The following is a 24,295-nucleotide window of genomic DNA, read 5'->3' on the forward strand; positions in this document are numbered from 1 at the left end:
ACATTTTATAACTCCGCTTGTATAAGTTTATCTAATGCTGCTGGTCCCAGGGCCGGAAAAAGGAGGGGGAGTGCGTCTGGATACTGCTACTGCTTCTGAAAAGCAATGGCGAGTGGGAATACGTCTTTTAGACTTATTTTACTTAGAGAAGACAGACGCTGAAGAAGTAGCTGTAGAGGTTGAGGGATTGCTTTAATTTAATGCTAAATTACTTGTTCAAGGTTGCATCACAACTTCAAAAGACATAAATCGTACAGATGAATTTATACGCAGAATTCAAGCTTACCCAAATAAATTCATGCCCAATTCACAAACTAAACATGCAAATATATCATAATTGGTTGATTTTGTAAACCAATGAGCACAGCAATTTCAAAAACAAAAGGTTGCAATCGGTTGGAACCAAAATCTAATTGGATATACAAAAACTGTATGTATAATTGTGTGTGTGTGTAGAGAGAGAGAGAGAGAGAGAGAGAGAGAGAGGCAAACCTGAAGAAAACGTGGGTAGCAGTAGCAGTAGCAGTATCCAGACGCACTCCCCTCCTTTTTTCCGGCCCTGGGACCAGCAGCATTAGATAAACTTATACAAGCGGAGTTATAAAATGTGGACCGTATTATAGAAATTTACTAATTTACTAATATAACCACATTCACTTGAGAAAGTATTCACAAAGTAATCCAAATTCACCCAGCAAAAATGTGTTTTCTATTTTTAGTTGTACATTGAGATCCCACATGCCTGCTCCAAAAGGGTTAAGAGCCAATTTGGTGGTTGTTCCTTCATGTTAGCCTAATCTTGTGGACTACTAGTCTCCCAGAATTCCGGTTTTTCACATACGGTTTTATATGAATCCATAACTTGTACCTGTGTCTGATCACGTAAAGAGTCTTTGGTGGTTTTGCAAAACAAGTATCATCATCTATGGCAATCTGTTGTACTCAAAGTGTCGCAGTAGTTTCTTAGCCACACAAACAGATTTGAGGATATGAAGTTCACCATTGAGGAGATCCTGAGCCATTTGCCGCCGGATATAAAGTCTTTTGCATGTAACTGGAGAACTTACGGGTCCCAAAGACTATGCATACACTCAAGAAGCATAAAAAGGAGTTACTACATTTGTACTAGTCAGATGCAACATTATGTAAACTACAGAATGAGTATACTAAAAGTTCACACCCTTCATATGTTTATTACTGCTTCCCAAGTTATAAAACTCCTCAATTTCATTAATATCTCAACCAAAATGAGTATGTTACAACACGTCAACTGATTCAATATGCGAATGCTTAAGAATTCCTTAATTCACAAGAACAGTAATTGGTGTACGCTCTCGAGAATTAATGCATTACCATAGAAGATAATGAACTCTTGTTTAACTTAGCTTAGGCAAGTTCTGTAAACGAAAGGGATAAAAAGTTAGCATCTTTACCTTGATAGATGCATCATAATCCTCAGCAAATTGGGTTAATTTGATAACAACATCTGATGTGCTTTAATCTCTCTGCTGCTGTTTGTTAAAGGACCTCGAGCCAATCAACCATCTGTTCTGCAGCTTCCTTGGCCAGGTCACCAAGCTCTGAATATTAGGAAACAATCAAGAAACTATTTGCAGATGGGTCATAAAGGTAAAATGAGCTCAGAAGCATATCAAGCAATGCATGCGAGTAATGTAACATGAAGAGAAACACACCTTGAGGAGAGGTGCAACATAGAACACGAGCAAAAGCACAAAGTGACTGGAACACACCTTGAGGACAGGTGCAACATAGAACACGAGCAAAAGCACAAAGTGACTGGAATTCCTTTCCCTTTTCCACTACCAGACCTAACTTCCCTATGTCATATACGATTATTGTAATCAGTAAAGATTTTCATCACAAGATATCAAGTCATCACGTGGCCAAACGCATTAATTAAATGTTGTGCTAGGATAGCACCAAACCTTTTAGAACCAACTCTTTTATAACCCACAGGAAATATATCAAATAAAATGCAAGAACAAAATATTAAAGAACACCAAGATTTTAACGAGGTTCCTCAACAGTCAGTGTAACTGGAGTACGTCCTCGGAGCAGTAGGAGCTCACCCAATAATCCACTATCAACCAAATGGGAGTTTACAAAGTGTTGGCAATCTCACAACCCAAATAACCCAATACACCCAATAATTCTCACTCACCAAAGAAACAAATAGAGAGGGAAATATAGTGAATAATTTCCTCTCTATACAAAGCTCAAAGCTAATACACAAATACAACTTTGATTGAGTGAGTACCAACAAAGAAAGAAATCACCTTTCTTTCTTCTCTTTCTGCTCTCAGTTTTCTGCTCTCTGCAGCTCTCTTTGCTCTCTCAAAGATGGACTACAAAACAGAAAAATGGTGCACACACTTCATCTCTCTTTCTCACTTCCGTATGCTAACATTCATCCATCATCATCACCCAATAAAAAATTCAAAAACATCATCATGACCATCAACTTTTCTTTTCAACAAACATAATCATGATGTCTCCTCATCATGATGTCTTTCACCTTTTTTCTATTTTGGTTTGTTTAATAGCCGAAAGGTTTTTTGGACACTTGTGGCCATTAATTCAACATTAAACAAGACTGGAAATGGAACAAAAGAAACAGAAAATTTGGTGACTTCATAGAGTACCACTAGATACGGGTGATAAAGGCCATCGCGTAGGCAAAGGAACAAAAATAGGGGGAAAAGAAAAAGGAAAATAAAATAGATACAGTGCAAAACTACCAACTTGATAGTGAAAGAATCCATTGAAGAGTTGAAACCATTGACATCACTACTGATTGGTCTGTGATATCTCTTCAAAAGTTCCCACTTCATTTCACGAAGGACATCATGATGAAGTATATTGCCCTGGATCTGGACCTGAAAATAGACCATGCGCATCCCTAAACATTTACTGTTGAGATTTGAGTAGTCTTTCATTGATGAACTCTTGGATTACGAAGGGAGCAAGAGAATGCAGAGAGAGAGTGAAAAGCTAGAGTGAGAAATGGAATAATCACTGCAACATTCTAACCGTTGCAGAATGATGCATTTCATTCATATATATCATTCTCTTACATCAGTTATCACAGCCATTCAAATACATGAGCCATTGTGATTATGACACATGGCACTTACAAGGCATGTGAGCCATTGAAAATGAAAACTGATCTAAGACCCTACACTTGGCATATGAGCACAAGTTATCACAACAGAAAACAGTTATACAATAGGACAAAGGTAAATTGAATAAGTAAATCATTTACTAACAAGAAATTAGTAAGCAATTTACTTTTCAACACTCCATTCTAAATTGCTAACTGATTTCACACCAAGTAAGCTTCTCAAGTAGTTGAATTTGTCCTTGGGAATAGCCTTGGTAAAGATGTCTGCAATTTGTTCTTCACTCTTGCAGTAAATCAAATCGACCACACCTTCTTGAATTGCATCTCGAATGAAATGAAACTTCCTGCCAATGTGCTTGGTTCTTTGGTGAAACACCGGGTTCTTAGACATGGCTATAGTTGAAGTGTTGTCACAGAATAGGGAAGTTGCAGCAGCTTGCTCTTCTCCAAAGTCCTCGAGCACAAACCTAAGCCATATGGCCTGAGAGGTTGCTTCAGCTGCACTAACATACTCTGCTTCTGTAGTTGAAAGTGCTACAATGTGCTGCTTAACTGAAGCCCATGAAAATGCTCCGCTCCCAAATGAAAAAGCATACCCTGAAGTGCTTTTCAAATCCTCCTCAGATCCACTCTAGTCATTATCACAGTAGCCAATCAACAAGGCAGATTTTCCAATCACATATTCAATCCCAAAGTCAATTGTTCCTTGAATGTACCTTAGGACTCTTTTAGCAGCTCCATAATATTTCTTGGTAGGCTTGTGCATAAATCGTGCAAGTAAACTAGCAGAGAACATAATATCTGGCCTAGTTGCAGTTAAATACATAAGGCTCCCAACAATTTTCCTGTACTCACACTCATCGGCAGATTCACTTCCATCTTCTCTTCTCAGTTTATCAGTTGCAACCAATGGAGTGCTTACTGGCTTGCAGTCTTTGAGCCCAAATTTATCTAAGAGAGTTAGAGCATATTTTTTCTGATGTATGAATATACTCCCTTCAGTTTGAGTTACTCCCATCCCAAGAAAATAGAGTAAACCCAAATTTGACATCTCATACTTGTTCATCATTTCAGTCTTGAATTCTTGCATCATTTCATTACTGCTACCTGTATACACTATGTCATCCACATAGAATGACACAATTAGAGTCCCAACACCTTCTTTGGTTCTCACATAAAGGGTTGCTTCACTTGAGCTTCTGTTGAAACCACAGTGAATCAAATATGCGTCAATTTCACCATACCAGCCCTTGGTGCCTATTTTAGACCATAGAGTGCTTTTCTTAACCTATACACTTTGTCTTCATCCCCTTTATTCACAAAACCATCAGGTTGATCCACATATACTTCCTCATCGAGAACACCATTCAGAAAGGCTGATTTAACATCCAATTGCCACAGTTTCCAACCTTTTTGTGCAGCTAGAGCAATGAGTGTCCTAATAATATCTAACCTTGCCACTGGAGCAAAGGTTTCATTGAAATCAATCCCTGGTTTATGTGTGTAGCCTTTGGCTACAAGCCTTGCCTTGTGCTTTTGAATGGAGCCATCAAGGTTCAGCTTAGTTTTATATATCCACTTCACTCCCACAACCGGTTTGCTACTTGGTCTGTCAACTAATTCTCAAGTGGAATTCTTTTCAATCATCAACATCTCTCCTGTCATAGCCTTTTTCCAAGCTTCATCTTTGACTGCCTCACTGAAATCTTCAGGTTCAATGATACTCATGTTGCATGGAGCATGTACATCACTCAAATTCTTCCATTTCTGTGGAGTATGATCATAAGTTCCAGAGATTGAAACCGGAGAACCAAGTGAATCAGGTTCCAGAGATGCTTGTCGGTCTCTAGTTGTTTGTGATCTCAGAGAGATTGCATAGACCGAGGTGAATCACTTGACTCTGGATCAAATTCAGATATCCTTAAGCTTCTTTCATCATTCCAAGGAATAGAGACTTGCACTGACTCATTAGTTTCCCAGTCCCACTTTACTTTCTTATTAAAGATTACACTTCTTGATAGTTCAACCTTTTGAGTTCTCAAGTTGAAAACTCTATATCCTTTTTCACAATTCCCATATCCAACAAATACTCCATTCTCACCAGTTTCCTCCAATCTGTGTCTTTTCTGTGAATGAATGTGAATGTAACACATAGAACCAAATATCTTTAAGTGTTTGACACCTGGTTTCCTTCCACTGCAAATACACAGCTATGTTCATAGCTTCAGCCCAAAACTTCAAGGGAATCTTCTTTTCAAACATCATTGTCCAAGCCATTTCAATCACAGTATGGTTCTTTCTCTCTGCAACACAGTTTTGTTGTGGAGAGTAGGCAACAGTCAATTGCCTTTCTAGTCCCATATCTTCACAGAACTTTGAAAACTCTAGGGATGTGTATTTTCCACCCCTATGACTTCTAAGTTTCTTAATTTGATAACCACTCTGAAGTTCAACCATGGATTTAAACCGTTTAAAAATGTTGAAGACTTGTGATTTGTGATGCAGAAAGAACACCCAACACATTCTAGTGTGATCATCAATAAAGGTAAGAAAGAATTTGTTTCCTCCAAAAGTAGTGATCTGCATTGGACCATAGATCAGAGTGTATCAGTTCTAGAGGTTGTGATGCTCTCCAAGCCTTTTCCTTATCGAATGGTTCTCTGTGACCCTTCCGTGTAGCACATCCAAAGCAAACATGCTCAGTGACTTGTAGTCTAGGTAAACCTTGTACCATTTCCTTCTCTTGCAGGAGCATCAAACTGATGTAGTTTAGATGTCCATATCTTCTATGCCCATAACCAAGATGACTCTTCAACAATTGCTCTATTAGCCATAAAAGGATTGACATATTCTAGACTTAAGGGAAAGCACCTGTTTCCTTTCATTTGGACACTTGCAATCAAATCTTCCATCTGTCTATCTCCATAAATATCAACCATATAATCACCAAACACAAGCCAATATCCATGTTCTACCATCTGTCCTACACTCAACAAAATTTCATCCAATCCAGGTACAATCATAACCTCTTTAATATATCTAGTTACACCCTTCATGTCCATAGTTGCCAGATACGGATACGATTCAAGTTCGCAGTTAGGTTCGGATACGGGATTCGGTAGTAATATAAAGTATCATTCGCCAAAGAGTAGGCATAGATAGTACGATTTTCAGTTCGATTCGTTTTAAATTCCTTAAAAAATGTAAATTAGTTTGTATATAAAAATATTGATAATAATACATTTATAATTATATTTTAAAATATTACTTATTATAACATTTCATTGGAAGAGGAATAGATAGGAATTAAAATTAGAATGATTCGGATACAAAGACTTATCATTTCCCTTGGACCCGTAATCATCATTTATCTCTTTAATAATTTTTATTAAATATTCATTAAACAAATAATGAATTTATTTGTAGACGTTTCCTTTCCTTTCCCTTTTATATTTCTTCCCAATTCTCACTGTCGCATTCGGCATTCCAGTTTCTTCTATGTCCCTCCCTCCTCTCTTTCCCCTTTCTTCTCTTTCCCCGACCTCTCCTTTTTTTCTCCTTCACCGACAAACACAAGGACGAATAGGTACCTGCCCAGTATGATGCTCTTCTCGAGGGCGGTGAGCAAGTCACCTCCGTTCTTCAGAAAGTCTCCCCGAGAACTACAAGGACGACATAGGCGAATTTTAGGGTGACCCAGGTGCGTTTCTTCAGTTATTTGTTCAAGTTTTGTCTAATCTGGTTAGAGACACCGAATTCACAACCAAACCGTCAAAGTATCGGTACGTCCGTACCGATACAGAGTTCGGACACTAAATGGCCGTATCTGGCAACTATGTTCATTTCTATAACCAAGGTACCTTTACCTAGTGACTGCACTAAATCTCCAGTGCCCATTTTAACTCTACACTTCACATTCTTATCAACATCAATAAGCAAAGATTCATGAGACGTCATTGTTGTGCCTTGGTCCGTTCATTAGTGCGGAAACGAGATTCAGATTACAACCTCACCAAAAACACTCAGTTGAACAGAATAAAATACAAGAAATAAAGACACCGAGAAATTTACGAGGTTCGGCAAAAATCCTGCCTACGTCCCCGGAGAGATATTGCTCTTTACTATAAGAACAACAGTACAAGTACACATGAGTTAAATCGACATAACCCAATCCCAAATCCCTTGTACACCCACTCATAGAATTTTCCCAAAAGCCTCATTCTACCCCAAGAGTTCTTTCACTAAAATACTTTTCACTCTAGCTCTCTTGATTTTCTCTCACCCATGCCCATGCTTTCCCATGGGAGAGTCGAATGCTCTCTCCATCTTGATGCTTTCCTCATACCTTCTCATGAAAGAGCCGAATTCTCTCTCTCTCTCCCTAACTCGGCAAGCCTTCTCAATATAAGGCATAGCCATCATCATTGTGTCTTGCATCATCATTAAAGCAAAAAACAAACATCATCATTAAAGTAAAAGCAAGCATCATCATTATGTCTTTACTCATGATGATGTCCACCAAACTTTTGCTTTTACTTTGTCTGCAAACCCACACCATGTGATATTTCCACCGAAAGCAAACACATGTCACTTCATTATTGTTAACACATGACTCATAATTACTCACAAATGTATGAGCCAAACACAACAATCTCCACCTTGGCGAATACACCATGCAAAAATTCTTGCACCCATCACCAAAGTCCATTGGCCTTACGTACCAGCATGCACACTCTGAATCCACCTCATTGGTCCTGTTCCGATTCAGTCACTGCCTATGCATGTGCAGCTGCTGCAAGCTAAAAATCACAATTTAGCTTCAGACAGGATCTCAACACATCCTCGTCTCCTCCAGCAGGTTTTCCTCCTCTTCATTATCTGCAACCTGGAAACTCGTCAGCGCGCACGTTTCCAGCAACAACCCATCGAGCCAGACAAAATTCTCACACTTCCTCCTACCTCAGGACCATCTCATCACTTGTGAATCTCATAGCTCCACCTGCTGCAAAACCCCTGCAACACTTGAGACTAAACATCACCAGGAGAAGTGTTGCTTCAATTACCTAGAGGGCATACTCGAAGCCTTATTCCACGAACTTGCTACAACCCAGCCTTGCACCGTAGCACTGTGGACCCTTGCCTCCGGAACCGGATCTGAACCTGTTGTCTCTCTCAGATCCTCTTTCCAATTTTCTTCCACGATTCCAACCTTGAACAACAAAAGCAGTCTCGTGCCCGCCATAAAAAATGGTCTTCTTCTTTGTGTATCATTCCACACCAAAAAAGCTTGCACCTGTTCCAAACTTACTGTATCTTTCCATGCAGTAAAGTTTCACAAGGTTCTCGTACGAATCTGAAAGTGAGGTAAGAAGAAAGAGGTCTTTGTCTTCTTCCTCAACATCAACTTTCGCAGTTGATCCAAGCATCCCTGAACATGTCTTTCATTTCTTCGGGCTTCATTACTCTCATATGCCAAGAGTAAAACAGCCACTCCCATTAAACTGCTCAACTGAAAATTCCATGGTGAACAACAAATATGGACCTCCAACGAACCAAGCGCCCAATGATGCTCTGATACCAATTGTTGTGCCTTGGTCCGTTCATTAGTGCGGAAACGAGATTCAGATTACAACCTCACCAAAAACACTCAGTTGAACAGAATAAAATACAAGAAATAAAGACACCGAAAAATTTACGAGGTTCGGCAAAAATCCTGCCTACGTCCCCGGAGAAATATTGCTCTTCACTATGAGAACAACAGTACAAGTACACATGAGTTAAATCGACATAACCCAATCCCAAATCCCTTGTACACCCACTCATAGAATTTTCCCAAGAGCCTCACTCTACCCCAAGAGTTCTTTCACTAGAATACTTTTCACTCTAGCTCTCTTGATTTTCTCTCACCCATGCCCATGCTTTCCCATGGGAGAGTCGAATGCTCTCTCCATTTTGATGCTTTCCTCATACCTTCTCAGGAGAGAGCCGAATTCTCTCTCTCTCTCCCTAACTCGGCAAGCCTTCTCAATATAAGGCATAGCCATCATCATTGTGTCTTGCATCATCATTAAAGCAAAAAACAAACATCATCATTAAAGTAAAAGCAAGCATCATCATTATGTCTTTACTCATGATGATGTCCACCAAACTTTTGCTTTTACTTTGTCTGCAAACCCACACCATGTGATATTTCCACCGAAAGCAAACACATGTCACTTCATTATTGTTAACACATGACTCATAATTACTCACAAATGTATGAGCCAAACACAACAGTCATATGGTTACTACATGCACTGTCAACATACCATATGTTCATATTTCTCCCAATAGTAGAAGATTGGCAGGCATAAAACATGGTTGCAGGTTCTATTACCTGATTGGCAAAGTTTACAAGCTTTCCAACCTTGTTTGGTTGATCACAGTCCTTGATGAAGTGACCAAATCGATTGCAACCATGGCATTTTGGCTTCCCTTTAAACCAACATTCACCATAGTGTAGTGATCACAATGCTTGCATTGTCCCTTAGCCTGATCTGGTTTTCCTCCTTGATCATATTTGCCACCTTGATTGATTCTGAGGTTTAGGATCCCATTTCTTACCTTTCGATTTCTAGTTCTTCTTTGGCTTAGAGTTACCAAAGGAGGGATTTGACTGAGTTCCCTTTGGATTTACACTCATACTATTGAAAGCTCTCTCAATGGTACTCTGAGCATGCATATCAAGGCGCTATGCAAATCCCCTCAATGCAGCAATTACCTCTTACACCTTAATAGTTTCAATGTCCTTAGTTTGCTCAATCACATAGCAAACAGGGTCAAATTCTTTGGTCAAGCTTATGAGCAATTTTTGAACCAAACGCTCTCTGGGTAAATCTTCCCCATAACCCTTCATCTGATTCACCAACTCGAGAAGACGAGTGAGATACATAGACAAGGTTTCATCATCCCTCATCCTTGTGTAATCGAAATCACGGCGTAGACCCTGCAACTTGATGGATCTCACTTGCTTATCGCCATGAAATTCCTGATGTAGGATATCCCAAGCACCCTTTGAGGTCTCCTCGTTTAAGATTCTGGGGAAAATGTCTTCTGACAGCTCCTTGGATAATACCCTGTGCCTTAGCATCCTTCATTAGCTTTTCGTTCAGAGATCATTTCTCTGATTCCGATGACCCTTCCGCATCGACCTTCTTCCCTTTCGATTATGAGATTTCAAGACCCTTTTCAACTAGATCCCAGATTCCATGTGATTTGAAAATAGTTCTCATTCGGATCTTCCATAATTCATAGTTGCCACCATTGAATATTGGAGCCCGAAGATCACTACCACCTGACCTAGCCATTTGAGACCTGAATCGACGAACTGAGTTAGAAATTTCACGTTGGATTTTCGAGCACAGCACTCACAGATTCGACGGCCCGATTCCATATAGAACCTAGGCTCTTGATACCATGTTGAGATTTGAGTAGTCTTTCATTGATGAACTCTTGGATTACAAAGGGAGCAAGAGAATGCAGAGAGAGAGTGAAAAGCTAGAGTGAGAAATGGAATAATCACTGCAACATTCTAACCGTTGGAGAATGATGCATTTCATTCATATATATCATTCTCTTACATCAGTTATCACAGCCATTCAAATACATGAACCATTGTGATTATGAAACATGGCACTTACAAGGCATGTGAGCCATTGAAAATGAAAACTTATCTAAGACCCTACACATGGCATATGAGCACAAGTTATCACAACAGAAAACAGTTATACAATGGGACAAAGGTAAATTGAATAAGTAAATCATTTACTAACAAGAAATTAGTAAGCAATTTACTTTTCAACATTTACAGATTACATATATCAAAACCATCATCTGGCAAGAAATGATGTAGAATGTGTATTCAATATCTTACTAATTACCACTGGGTTACAGAATAATTAAGTGCGCTTGAGTCTTCAAGCAAACTTACTGAACAAAGAGATTACAAGTACTCAACTAAATTGCAATTACTACGCTCCCATGGAAGACATCCAACTTATCAAAGAGGCTCTTAAGCAAGTGCTAAATCAAAACTATTCTTGTTTATCGAGTCAAAGAGAGAATAGTTTTGTTACCAAAAACAAACTTCTAGTCAGAGTATTAAATCAAAGTAAGAAGTGTGATTAAGCTACAGAAAGATCTTCCCAACATAACAAAGCGATCATTGTGACTAAAGTAAACTGAAATCAAAGACCGACCTTGTCGACCTTGTCGTGAATGCTGTATGAAAGTGTAAACCCAAAGTCCAGCAGCAGGGTAGCATTTGAAAATTTTCCGTATCTTATCAGTACCTATACTATGACCAGCAAGGAATAAAAAGTTTTGCTAATTCATTAAACAAATACATAAGAAATTAGCAGAAGGTCATTAAAATTTCAAACCCAAATGAGAGACATCTAGAAAATGAGTATGAGTTATAATGTTAATGAGCCGTCTACAAAAACAAAAATTGATCAACTGTTTCAAAACAAAAAATGATATTCCAAAGGGTACGTGTAATTTTAAATAGGGGAAACAGGCCATCTTAATTGAGTAGCATCTAACCTGTTCACCAGGAGCATAATTGCGGTCAGCAATGACCTGCCCAGATAAATGACAGGCATGAAAAATCTAGGAAATTGTTCACGCGTATACCTGATAAACAAATTTTAAAGGGAGCTCGTAACTGCAGAAATAAGTAGCATATGAGAAATGAATTTGTTGTGCACCCCAATAACTGAATGAATATAAAGCAATAAAAACATAAAAAAAAGACTCAATTTCCATAAGAGTGCAGATTGAATAAGGAGAACATAAAATTCTTGTATTCCTATAACCAAATCAAGATGTGAGATAGAGAATTAAGCAACAGAAACATTTTCCCAACATAACAAAGCAATCATTGTGACTATAGTGAACTGAAATCCAAGACTGACCTGGTCGTGGATGTTGTATGAAAGTGCAAACCCAAAGTCCAGCAGCAGGGTAGCATTTGAAAATTTTCCGCATCTTATCAATACCATACAAATATACAAATTGAAGTCCAGAATTACAACTTTAAACAACCACTACTGAAACATAACCATAGTCACGAACCGCTCCAGAGGATGTTTCCATGTACCATCCATTCATACTAATAATAGGAAACCCCAAACTTCCAGTAATTTCTTAACATTAATTCCACACCATATCTCAAACAATATTGTGCTTTTTACTCTAACATAGACCCTGTATGTATGTGCTGTTATCCCTTCTCTGTTAACACACAATGGCCACTGAGGAATAAAAAGTTTTCCTAATTCTTAAAAAAAAAAAATACATAAAAAATTAGCAGGTCATGAAAATTTCAAACCGAAACAAGAATCCAACAATAGTATGAGTGAAAATGTTAATGAACCGTCTACAAAAACAAAATTTGATCAGTTGTTTTAAAACAAAAAAAGAAATTCCAAATGGTACGTGTAATTTTAAATAGGGGAGACAAGCCATCTGAATTAAGTAGCATCTAACCTGTTGACCAGGAGCATAATTGCGGTCAGCAATGAACTGCCCAGATAAATGACAGGCATGAAAAATCAAGAACACTGTTCACGCGTATACCTGATAATATGTACAAATTTTAAAGGGAGCTCATAACTGCAGAAATAAGTAGCATAAGAGAAATGAATTTGTTGTGCACCCCAATAACTGAACGAATGTAAAGCAATAAAAACATAAAAAAAGAATCAATTTCCATAAGAGTGCACACTGAATAAGGAGAACACAAAATTCTTGTACTCCTATAACCAAATCAAGATGTGAGATAGAGAATCAAAACGCAGAGAGAGAGAGAGAGAGAGAGAGAGAGAGAGAGAGAGAGAGAGAGAGAGAGAGAGAGTACTTCTGAGAAATGTTTGTCGTCATCACTCAACACAACTGATTCTGAAGTCCCGTCATGATTCAGAAAATCAGCAAATAGGATCTATAAAATAATTTAATAATCCAAACATGCATAATTAAAAAGGAAAACATTGAACATGCATCATAAAGTTCATAACACTATTTACAACGGAATCTTTATAAATGTGTTACCAGGAAATAACCCTAATGCTTCCCCATGCTCGAGAAGTAACAGCAAAATCCACCTTGAACAAGTGAGAATAAGTTTATAGATCTTTAAGATATGCAACTGCTGCAACTAATCATATCTAGATCCAGCAAGTCATATAAAGTCAAAATGAATACGTATATAGGTAAATGGAGATATAACTAATTAAAAAATATGAAATTGGATGCCAAGTACAATTGAAGAAATAATTCAGACAGATTTGGACATGAAAATGCTTTAAAATGTAGAAGCTTACCTAAAGCATATGCGTGCATGAAATCCTTAAAGGTGATACTTTTGGACATTTGAGGGAAGTTCTTGAGAGCCTGAAAATACGTCATAACAACAATCAGAATAGGAGATGGAAGTAAAAAGAAAATGACATTTTTCTTTCATAGATTCTAATTCATTTTGCTGCTATATTGTTGTGAAAGATTCCCTGTAGTGTTGGTTCTACTAAATTTCTAACAACTGCATGTGTTCTGATAAAATGGTTCTTGAAATTCATTTGTTTGAGTTGGTACTGCAAACTGTTTCCTTCCTCAAATTAGATAACTAGACAAAGGTTTCTGTTGACAGTTATACCATTTGAATTGTAGTTCGATTGTTTTGTATTATCTAGTGCTGAATTCTTTATTGATGGCAGAGTAAATTCGAGTTTCAGCTGAGACTTCAAGAGTTTATAGAGTTGGTACGAGCTGAAAATAACTTGCGAGCGATCACATATGCTCAAAAGTACCTAGCACCATGGGGAACTACTCAGATGAAAGAATTGCTGCGGGTGTTTGTAACAGTAGCTTATAAGAGTACTACAGAATGTGCTACATACAAGGTGATCCATTTTTCTCTAGATTGGGAAATTCTTTTACGGAGTACTTTGAATCTTTGGCAGCATTATAGGTTTTTACTTATCTGAAATTAACTGTGCCACAGTTTTTGTTGGAATAGACATACTGATATTTAAGGGAACTAAAGTAAAAAGTTAATGAAAATGATTTTGAGACTATGTTCTCTGTTTTCCCCAAATCTTGTGGGAATGAGCTGAATAGGACAATGTGCTAAATGGCACCCATGTTTAGTTGAACTTATTACCATGTAGGAAAGATGTTTTTTTGAACACAAACTAGCACATATTTGCTTGCACCATCTCTTTGTGGTGGTAGTTCCTCACAGATTAATTTTCGTCTCTGTTAGTCATGCAGCCTTCAATATTCCCGGTATGGAATCCTTTGATATACAGGACTAGGTTTTCATGAATAGACTCATTTTCTGTGCCATCTCCATGGGAAATAATACATTTTGAACTACACATTTTAGGGAGATGTATTGGTTTGGTATTACTGTTGGGGGATTGAAGCATGTACATACATGCAGAATTACTTTCCAGAATTTATTTTAAAGTTGCTGAACATAAGACATTCCACACTTGTTAATATTTCAATTAATTTACTATAATGCTTTGAGCTGTAAAAACCAAGTCATGGGAATCCATGTTGACGGGCTTTAAACCCAACTTGCTGGGCGAAGTAGCTCCACAATTTCAAAGATTCATACATCTGTTACACGTTTTAACGCCAAATTTTAGAAATCGATTTTAAATTTGGTAAATGTGTCATTTTTTTTAATACAAGCAATATTTAAACTGGGACATCCTAAGAAATTAGTGTGGAAGTAGTGGAAATGCCTTTAAAATCCAATAAAATTCCAAATTTGATCCACCCCTTAAAATTTATCACCAATGTGACAAAGGAGAAAAATAGTGTGAAAATAAATTCTTTTGTTAGCCACTTAGTACTACAGTATATTGTATCCCTCTTCCCTTGTAAGTGAGAGGTTTTTAATTCGATTCTCGCCAAAAGCAAATTTGAATCACATTATTGCTAACCCATTGTGAGATTAAGTCTGCTTCCTTATCCTCCTTACTTTAAAATAATATTGTTTGTTAAAAATAAAAAAAAAGTGTACGTTTTCTCCCTTATTTCCTCTATCATTTTAATCCCATTTACTTCTCATATATGTTTTAGCGCATCCGTGACACCATTTTTTACACAAATTTTTGTAGGGCTTACTCCATAATGTATTTTAATGATTCGAATCATCCATCTCTTAGAATTATACCAACAAAATAGCACCATTGCAAATCAACTCAAAAGAAACAAGTTGACCTCAATTCAATTATAAGTCATTGTAGCCGATTTTGTATCTCTTTGGGCATCACTGTGAGGAAGTTTTTAGCTCAACAATCACACTGTTATTACATAGCAGTATTATTAATTTAGATGATATAACTTATAATATGAATGAATAACAAAATCTTTTTCTTCAAAATCAATCAATCAATAGTAGTTAAGGTGTCGCCGATATATCATGTCGATAATAATGAACCTCATATGATATAACGTGGATGGACTGATAATAATACATTAGGGTTATTAAAATGAGATTCACTTCTATCATTACATCGACATTATTATCTTAAGAATGATGCTAGAGAGACAATTTTTTTAAATCATACTGTAGATCACATGATATTGTAGTTGATGGTTAGATTATTTATTTAAATCATCAAAAATGAAATTCAACTACCACATAATTTGGTTTAAAAGATATGGTCTAAAAAGATGATATCCCTATCATTTTCTTATCTCAAGGAAAACAATCAAACCATTAAAAACAAAAATGTTTTTGTTCTAACATTCTTGGCGTGGTTGGATAATATTACTCGAATAATAATAACATTAATATTCCAAACCCAAATCACAATTCACAAAACATTTTTATTGTTCCATCAACCATCATACTATTAACTACATTGGAGAAGTAGCAGAGGTGAACAATTATAAAATCAAGAAATGAAGGTTTACAAAGAGAAGAGAAATGTGAGAAAAATATGAATGAAGCTTTTAAATTAAACTCAATGAACTGACTTTACTAGCTGTTTACAAAAGCTATATATAGCTGACTAGAGGACTAACTCTTTCAACTATTACATCATCCAATCCTTTACAACTGTTTTGATGAGCTTGCAAAGATGAGTTGGCAGTGATATATTCAACACATACTGCACTGGAAGCAACACCAAAAGAACCCAGGACAAAAAGTTGGAACAAAACTATAATTTTGCACAACCCAAACCCATACATGATACATGATTAGCGCATTAAACACCAACGTAATTAATCAACCACTTACAAATCCTAGATTAACAATCACGTATTAGTTAAGATTAAGATTCTTTTTGCATCGACATTTCGTTGGTTGTTCATGTCGGAGGAAAGGATAGTGAGTGACATGTGGAAGGAATGTATATGAATGGTACACGAAGATAACCACAAGTAAACTGAATACAAATTTTTAATATTTTACTGTATTTAGAGCCAAAAATAAGCATACCTTTTATCCCTCATTTCCTCTATCATATTTAATCCCTTTTTCTTCTCATATATATATATATATATATATATATATATATATATATATATATATATATTTATTTATTTATTTATTTATGAGGGATGGATTCATGGCATCATTTTTTTACACAACTTTTGACAAATTTTTGTGGAGTTCATGCCGTAATGTATTTCAACGATCTCAAGCAAGAAGAGAAAAGAATCATTCATGTATTTCAACGATCCGAAGCAAGAAGAGAAAATAATCATCCAAACATAGAAAAGAAGAGAAAGAAGAGAAAGAAGAGAAAAGAAGAGAACAAAGAGAAAGAAGAGAGAAAAGAAGAGAACGAAGAGAGAAGAGAAAAGAAGAGAACGAAGAGAGAAGAGAAGAAGAGAAAGAAAGAAAAGAGAGAAAAGAAAGGAGAGAGAGCAGAGAAAAATAGTGAGAGTTTCTTTGTACTCTTATTATTTCAGATAACAAAAAGAATTACTGTTGTCCCAAGGATGGAGACACACTTGCCGAACCTCGTAAATATTGTGTCTTATTTAATTTATATTTCACTGCACATATACCATCGATTTCACAACTCCATTTAATTATATGCCATTATGGCCGGTTTTATGTCTCTTTGGGCATCATTGTGAGGAAGTTTTCAGCTCAAGTTTTTGTTGGGCCCACTCCCTAATGTATTTCAATGATCTGAACTGTCTGTTTTTTAGAATTATACTAACAACATAGCACCATTACAAATCAAATATAAAAAAAGTGACCTCCAATATATTATATGTCATTGAAGCCTATTTTCTCTCTTTGGGCATCATTTTGGGGAAGTTTTCAACACGACAATCACACCATTACAGTGTTATTAATTTAGATGTTCTAACTTATAATATGAGTGAATAACAAATCCAATAGATAATAATTAAGGTGTCACCGATATATCATATTGGTAATAATGAAACTCATATGATATAATGTGAATGAACTGATCATAATACACCACTGTTAGAATGAAAAAAGTCACATTATTAAGATGAGATTCACTTCTAGCATGACATTGACACTATTATCTGAAGGGTGATGCTAGAGAGACCATCTTTTCAAATCATATTTGTAAACCACATGATGTGGTGGTTGATGGTTAGTTCTTTCTTTAAATCATATCAACCAACACATCATTTAGTTTTAAAAAAAAATATGATTTAAAAAGATGATATTCCTAGTATTTTCTTATCTGAAGGAAAACAATAATGTTTTCATTTGATTCTCGCCAAAGGCAAATTTGAACAACATTATTGCTAGTCTATTGTGAGGCTTAGTCCACTTCCTCATCCCCCTTAGTGTAAAATAATATCATTTGTTAAAAAAAAAAAAATATCCTGTTTAGACGAATTTTTTTTATAAAGTTCAAGTATTACTAAAATGGATTCTCTATGAATCACACAAAAAAGGTTATACAAAATCGTTGATGAATGATAGCATATTGGGCGGGTGGCTTGTAGCATTCAAACGTTTGCTATGCTTGCAAATAGTGTTGTCCATTTGAGTTGCCTAGTTATAATTTCACCAAAGTTTGCAAGAAAAATAACAAGAATAATGCACATTGCTATTTTCAGTTTTTAGTTTCAAATTTTAAATATGGAAAGATATTATGTAGAGACGAGAGATGAGGAGCGTTGGAGAAAGGGATAGCAGGAGAGATGTGGAAGGAATGTACATGATTGGTACGCAAAGTATAACTACAAGTAAATTGAAAACATATTTTAACATTTTCCTATATTTAGAGCAAAAAAAAAAGCGTACTCTCTCCCTTATTTCCTCTATCATTTTAATCCCTTTTACTTCTCATATATGTTTTAACGGATCCGTGCCACCACTTTTTACATAATTTTTTACACAAATTTTTATGGGGCTTACTCCATAATGTATTTCATTGATTCGAACCATCTATCTCTTAAAATTATACCAACAAAATAGCACCATCGCAATTCAACTCAAAAGAAACAAATTGACCTCAATTCAATTATAAGTCATTGTCACCGATTTTCTATCTCTTTGGGCATCATTGTGAGGAAGTTTTTAGCTCAACCATCACACTGTTATTACATATAATTATTAATTTAGATGTTGTTGATGCACAAAATCAGTGAGGACTTTGATACAACAGAAAGTGTTAAGTTTGTGACCTTCGCTAGATTGCTCCGGTCACTAGTGTGGAAGCAAACACAAGATGTACGTGGTTCACCCAGATTGGCTACGTCCACGGAGTAGAAGAGTTCTCATTAATTGTGAAGGGTTTACACAAGTACATAGATTCAAGCTCTCCTTTAGTGAGTACTAGTGAATGATTTAGTACAAATAAAATTAGGAAATATTGTGGGATAATGATCTCCTTTTATAGAAGAGAGTTTCTAGCTTTGTTCTGACATTAACACGTGTCGTGTTGTGATTGGTTTCTGATGTTGACACGTGTCGCGCTATGATTGGCTTCTGATGTCGACATGTGTTGCGCTGTGATTGGCCTCCTGGTTGGAGGGAAACTCTTATGAGTCCTTGACGGTATAACGTTGATCGGTACTCGGTAGTTCCGGGATTGGTCAAGTATGGTACAAACAGATGTTATAACTTATAATATGAATGAATAACAAAAAAATTTCTTCAAAATCAATCAATGGTAGTTAAGGTGTCGCCGATATATCATGTCGATAATAATGAAACTCATATGATATAACGTGGATGAACTGATAATAATACATTATTAGAGTTACAATGAAAAACGTCACATTATTAAAATGAGATTCATTTCTATCATTATGTCGACATTATTATCTTAAGAGTGATGCTAGGGAGAATCTTTTTAAATCATATTGTAGATCGCATGATATGGTAGTTGATAGTTAGATTCTTTATTTAAATCATTAAAAATGAAATTCAATTACCACATAATTTGATTTAAAAGATATGGTCTAAATAGATGATATCTCTAGCATTTTCTTACCTGAAGGAAAACAATCGAACCATTAAAAACAAAAATGATTTTGTTCTAACATTCTTGGCGTGCTTGGATAATATTACTCGAATAATAATAACAATAATATTACTCGAATAATATTCCAAACCCAAGTCACAATTCACAAAACCTTTTTATTGTTCCATCAACCATCATACTGCACTGGAAGCAACACCAAAGGAACCCCAGGACAAAAAGTTGGAACAAAACTATAATTTTGCACAACCCAAACCCGTACATGATAAATGATTAGCGCATTAAACACCAACATAATTAATCAACCACTTACAAATCCTAGATTAACAACCACGTATTAGTTAAGATTAAGATGTTGTAAACATTCCTAGTTTAAGTATGATTGTGTAAATCCTAGATAAGATTTGATTCTAGTTATCCTTTCCTATTACAACTTGTATTACTTGGAGGAGAAGAAATATCTTCTCTCCCTTTACTACTATAAATAAAGGCACAATGTAGGAGGGATAACAACACACACATTCCCCTACAATTCTACAAACACACATCTCTCTCCTCTCTCTCTGCCGCCGGCCCTAGTCCCTCTGTCAGATAAAATAGACCACAACACGTTATCAGCACGCTCCTACCGCTGTGCTTAGGAATCTGACGTTGGAAAATTTTTTCTGCATCAAACCAGTTCATCCATATCATCACGCAATCAGGTTCTTTCCAAACAACGGTTTTTAACTCGATATTTTGCAAGCCCTGATAGCATGAACATTCACCATGATGCATGACTCAACTTTACGTTTAACGTATTTTAGATTCTACATAAATTGCGTATGCTTCATAATCAAAATTGCTACAATTATGTGAATTTGATATTTGTCATGAATTGAATCCTACATATGTACATGCATTGAAACTATTATTTGCATATGCATCAACGTAAATATGTGATTCATTGAAATCCACATGCATATAATTATATTTGAATTGAAAAAAAATTTTGCGATTTGGGAATTAGGGTTCTTCGAACCCATGCACTTGCACCATGCAAGCCGCAAGCCACCAGGCCCGCAGCCTGCGATGGCCCAGCTCGGTTTCCTCACCAGGCCTGCAGCCTGCATCGATCCTCCGAGCCCAAGACCACGGCTGGAGCTTCTGCTCTTAGTCCAAACCCCAAACCCGACACCCAGCAGGTGTCGCCACCCATCCATCACCGTACTGCACGGCCTGTCGCCGTGCCTAGCCTACTCAGATGACCTACAGATCGTCCACGGTGTCCTATGGTCTGAGATTTGCTGAGATCTCATCGGAATTTTTCATAAATCCGATTGAAATTTTCTAGGGTTTGGTTGATATAACGTCGAGATTTCTCCAATCTCCGTTCATATTTGGTTCCCCAGTTGGACCCCCGTGTTTCCCACGATCGATAGCCTCCTAGAACACGGCCACCTACAGTGGCGGCGCTCCGGCAACCGTTCCCAGCAAAAGCTGGGGTGTTCCTGGTTCCAACCCGAACCCTATTGGGCTCCAGCCTCTCGGCCCGTGTGAAAAAAAAAAAAAAAAAAAAAACAATTTTTTTTGCTGGGCTCGCTTGCAGCGGCCCAGCCCACAAAGAAAACAATTTGTTTTTTATTTTCCTGGGCTCGCCTGCAGCGGCCCATACCCAAAAAAAGAGAAAATTTTTTTTAGGGCTGCACACAGCAGCCCATTCCTTTCTCACCCCGTGGGCCTGCAGCCTACACCCGGGGGTACTCGGCCTATATTTTTAGGCCCCGAGATTTTATTATTTAATACTTTTAAATAATATGGGTTTTTATATTTTCACCCACACTTTAATTTGGCCCCGAAAACCAAAAATAAATTAATTCACTTATCATTATACAATATTTCTGCATATATTCTTTGCATATTTGTTTGCATATATATTTGTGTTTGCCTGCAGGAATATATGAACCTGAAGTTCATAATTACTTTGAAACCCGAAGTTTCTTATACACATGCCTTGTTAGAAAACCCGAAGTTTTCACTTAAACATATCACCCATGAAAACCCGAAGTTTTTCATGCAAAATTAAACCAATACATGTCTATTAGAACCTGTATGTTCTACTCCTATGTGAATGGATTGATTTTTCTCCATTACACTAACCACATCTTGTCCATCTATTTTGTGATAGGAACATGTCGAACTTGAACAAACTCGACTTCACCGCTTTGGAGGTTTCTGGAAGGAACTACCTCAAGTGGGTTCAAGATGTGAAGCTCCACCTCACTGCAAAGAACTTGCGTCCTGCTATTGAAGAAGCAACAGATAAACCTGTTGGCGAGGCTGAAAAAGCCACTGCTATGATCTTCATCCGAAGACATATCCATGACGCTCTACAAACTGAGTACCTTGCTGAGGAGGATCCACGTGCATTATGGGTCGCTTTGGCTGATCGTTTCGATCACCAAAAGGACATATTCTTGCCTGAAGCAAGACACGACTGGCAGCACTTGCGCTTCCAAGACTTTAAGTCTGTGAATGAATATAATTCTGAAGTTTGTCGAATCCGATCACTTCTCAAGTTTTGCAATGAAACTTTGACTGAAGAGGATCTCCTGGAGAAGACCTACTCGACCTTCTCTGCTTCTAATATTGTCCTGCAGCAACAATATAGAGCTCAGAAGTTCACTAAGTTCTCGGATTTGATCTCTGTTTTACTTCTTGCTGAAAAGCAGAACCAGCTGTTGATGAAGAATCATCAAGCTCGACCTACTGGGGCTACTGATGTGCCTGAAGCACATTATAGCACTAATCAGCACCCAAAATGCCAAAAGAGGCGTGGTAAGGGCGGCCAGAAGCCATCCCACCAAGGTCAACAGAGCCAAGGCCCATCCAAGGGAGGAAACAAAGCCCAGAAGCGCCCAAACCTCGCTCCCAAGGCCCCGAACTTCAAGAATAAGGGCAAGGCACCTGCCACAATGAATGACGATATGTGCTATCGTTGTGGTTCCAAGGACCATTGGTCCCGTATTTGCCGTGCTCCCAAGAAGGTTGTGGATGCATATCATTCTCGTCGTACGAAGTTTGAATCAAACTTCCTGCAAGTGGACGAACCGGAGACTACAAAGATGGAGGTTTCTGATTTTCAGGAGGATACCACTCCTATGGAAGATTAGAATCTTAGACATAGACTTATTTTTCAGTTAAAATAAGACAATTGGGGCCGAATTCCACCTTGTGGCCGAACCCCACCTTGTTTTTTTTGGTTGATTTTGAACAATTTTCCTTTGTGTTTTGGATTATTAGTTGGCGATTTATTTTGGATATTAAGTTTTTAATCCTTGAATAAATGAAATTATTTTGAATTGATACTTGTTTTTATAAACTTTTATGCATGTGACCGATTCAAATTAATTTTTCATTCTAGGTATGACTAGTGGGAAAGTTAGTTGTCTGGCAGATAGTGCAACCACGCATACTGTTTTGCGTGAACGCATCTATTTCACTAACTTCGTACCTAAGAATGCACCTCTGACAACTCTCTCAGGCCCATCCAACCTGATCGAAGGATACGGTAAGGCACGTATAATGTTGTCCAATGGTACAATCTTGACCATTGCTGAGGCACTCTATTCTCCACGTTCCGGAAGAACGTTACTCAGTTTCAAGGACATTAGAGATAAAAATTACCACGCTGAAACCCACGTAGAAAACGGAGTTGAATTTCTGTGCGTAACTTCCTACGAATATGGCCAGAAGCGTATTCTAGAGAAGATGGAGCGTAACCCGAGTGGTCTGTATACTACGACCATACGCCCCATAGAATGCCACTATGTGGCCGGCCCTACCACAGGGACCGCGCACGAAATTACACTTTGGCATGATCGTTTGGGACATCCTGGACGAATAGCGATGCGCCGTATCCTCAAAACTTCACACGGGCATCCACTAACCCGAAGCTTAGGTTCGATCCATGAAATTGCATGTCAAACATGTTCTATGGGAAAGCTTATTACTAAGCCTTCTTATGACAAGATTCGTTCGAATCCTCCCATTTTTCTACAACGGATTCAGGGGGACATTTGTGGACCGATTCAACCTCCATGCGGACCATTTAGATATTTTATGGTTTTGGTTGACGCTTCTACACGTTGGTCACACGTGTGCTTGTTGTCCACAAGTAACGCTGCATTCTCCAAACTGTTGGCTCAGGTTATCAAGCTCAGGGCTCACCACCCTGATTATCCGATCAAATATATTCGATTGGATAATGCTGGAGAATTCACATCTAAAACTTTTGATGACTATTCCATGTCGGTTGGGGTTGAAGTTGAACATCCTGTACCCCATGTTCACACCCAGAAAGGCCTGGCAGAGGCTTTCATTAAGCGTTTACAAATGATTGCTCGATCGTTGGTCATACGTACCAAGCTCCCGATCGCTGCTTGGGGCCATGCAATATTGCACGCAGCAAAGTTGGTCCGCCTGAGGCCTGTTGCGACACAACCATTTAGTGCCCTTCAGTTGGTCACCGGATGCGAACCCGACATATCGCATCTGCGCGTTTTTGGTTGTGCGGTCTATGTGCCGATCTCGACGCCCTTACGTACAAAAATGGGGCCTCAGCGAATGATGGGAATCTATGTCGGATATGATTCTCCTTCGATTATTCGTTACTTAGAACCTTTGA

General features: G+C 37.6%; 1 long non-coding RNA gene and 1 pseudogene across 1 annotated transcript; one reads left to right on the forward strand and one right to left on the reverse strand.

The window, feature by feature from the left end:
* Window positions 1-883: 883 nt before the first annotated feature.
* Window positions 884-13,237, reverse strand: LOC126600725 (uncharacterized; annotated as a pseudogene).
* Window positions 1,688-2,744, forward strand: LOC126601058 (uncharacterized). The gene is made up of 3 exons (XR_007615682.1): window positions 1,688-1,705; window positions 1,763-1,926; window positions 2,614-2,744. It is a non-coding gene; the product is annotated as an uncharacterized LOC126601058 (long non-coding RNA).
* Window positions 13,238-24,295: the final 11,058 nt, after the last annotated feature.

Source organism: Malus sylvestris, chromosome 1 (assembly GCF_916048215.2).
Source record: "Malus sylvestris chromosome 1, drMalSylv7.2, whole genome shotgun sequence".
NCBI classification, from domain to species: domain Eukaryota; kingdom Viridiplantae; phylum Streptophyta; class Magnoliopsida; order Rosales; family Rosaceae; genus Malus; species Malus sylvestris.